This window comes from Bos indicus, chromosome 28 (assembly GCF_029378745.1).
Source record: "Bos indicus isolate NIAB-ARS_2022 breed Sahiwal x Tharparkar chromosome 28, NIAB-ARS_B.indTharparkar_mat_pri_1.0, whole genome shotgun sequence".
NCBI lineage: Eukaryota > Metazoa > Chordata > Mammalia > Artiodactyla > Bovidae > Bos > Bos indicus.
Genome location: NC_091787.1, coordinates 5,702,638 through 5,704,708, shown reverse-complemented (window position 1 = coordinate 5,704,708; position 2,071 = coordinate 5,702,638). Strand labels below are relative to the sequence as shown.

Sequence of the window (2,071 nt, the reverse complement as noted above, 5' to 3'; positions counted from 1 at the left end):
TTGGAAGCCTGAAGTCCTAGCCTGAGAATCCCTAACTCTTCATTCTTCTCTCTCTGGGGCCAGCTTTTACTTGATCCATGCCTTCCCTCGTGTTGGAACTTTGCTGGCAATTAGTCAGTTAGCTTTCTGGCCAGTTCTGCCCCTACCTTGGTACCCCCTCTCCCCCAGCATCTGCTTTCCTGTCTGGTCGCTTGGGAGCTCATCTGCCTGGCTTTGATCCTGACCCATCTCTTATCAGTCTTCCCTGGTAGCTCAGTGGTAAAGAATCCACCTGCCAATGCAGGAGATTTGGATTTGATCCCTGGGTCAGGAAGATCCCCTGGAGAAGGGAATGGCTACCCACTCTAGTATTCTTGCCTGGAGAATTCCATGGACAGAGGAGACTGGCAGGCTACAGTCCACAGGATTGTAAAGAGTTGGATACGACTCAGTGACTAAACAACAACAACGTCTCTTATCAGCCAAATGACCTTGGACCAGTCAACCTCTTTAAGGCTTTGTTTCTTCATCTGTCCAGTGGAGAGACTACTAACTGCATCAGTGTTGTAAGGGGTGAGCGAGTTACCACGTCTGCACTGATGGGCCCAATGATACTTGCCAACCATTACTCAAAGTGTTATAGTTATTGGGCAGTCGGCATCTGCCTTTCTATAGTACAACCTGTGACTGCAAGATAGATGTCTGCTCTAGCTATGTTTTAACCAGCACCCTGACTTTTTTTGTAATGATAATAACACATTTTATTTAATTGAATATATCCAAAATATTATCAGCTTAACGTGATACTTTTATTGTGGTAAAATACATATCACACAAAATTTACCATTTTCACCACTAAGTATACAACTCAGTAGCATTAAGTATAATTCACACTGTTGGGCAGCTGCCACCATCATCCGTTCATAGAACTTTATTCCTCTTCTCCTCAAAATATAGAATGCTTCACAAGTTTGAGTGTCGTCCTTGAGAAGAGTCCATGCTAATTTTCTCCACATCATTTTCAATTATCCCCTGCTACCCGAAACAGCACAGCACATGGAGGTTTGCTGATGACCTGAAAGTGACCAATGTGTGCGAAAGCGCCTTCCAGAGTAACTACATTTAAACATAATGCAATTCCTTTGCGACAACACACCTCTTCAGAAATGCTGCACTGTGAATTCTGTGGCCACCCATTTTAGAGAGACAACTGCAGCTGCTAAGTCGCGTCAGTCATGTCTGACTCTGTGCGACCCCATAGACGGCAGCTAACCAGGCTCCGCCGTCCCTGGGATTCTCCAGGCAAGAACACTGGAGTGGGTTGCCATTTCCTTCTCCAATGCGTGAAAGTGAAGTCACTCAGTCGTGTCCGACTCTTAGCGACCCCGTGCACACTACCAGGCTCCTTCACCCATGGAATTCTCCAGGCAAGAATACTGGAGTGGGGTACCATTGCCTTCTAGAGCCTGAATATTTTAAATGTGCTTTATCACCAAGTAGATTCTTGGTTAGTTGGAGGCACTGGTTAATAAATTCTTCCCAAACAAAATAATGCCATTTGCATCCTCGTGGATAGACCTAGAGATTATCATACTAAGTGAAGTAAGTCAGAGAAAGACAAATACCAAATGACATCACTTATATGTGGAATATAAAACAATGATACAAATGAACTTACTTACAAAACAGAAATAGACTTACAGACATAAAAAATAAACTTATGGTTACCAAATGGGAAAGGGGGAGGAATAAATTAGGAGTTTGGGATTCACTTATATATACTGCTGCTGCTGCTAAGTCGCTTCAGTCGTGTCCAACTCTGTGTTGGATCCCATAGACGGCAGCCCACCACGCACTCCCATCCCTGGGATTCTCCAGGCAAGAACACTGGAGTGGGTTGCCATTTCCTTCTCCACATATATATATACTACTATATATAAAATAGATAACCTACAAGGATCTACTTATAGCATGGGGAACTCTACTCAGCATTTTGTAATAACCTAAAAGGGAAAAGAATCTGAAAAAGTATATCTGTATCTACGTGCGTGCATGCTCAGTCACTTTAGTCGTGTCTGACTCTTTGCAACCC

At 43.7% G+C, this 2,071-nt stretch overlaps 1 non-coding gene across 1 annotated transcript; it reads right to left on the bottom strand.

Annotated features, from left to right (window-relative positions):
- Positions 1 to 926: 926 nt before the first annotated feature.
- LOC139180465 (U6 spliceosomal RNA) lies at positions 927 to 1,028 on the bottom strand. Its single transcript, XR_011564735.1, has one exon. It is a non-coding gene; the product is annotated as a U6 spliceosomal RNA (small nuclear RNA).
- Positions 1,029 to 2,071: the final 1,043 nt, after the last annotated feature.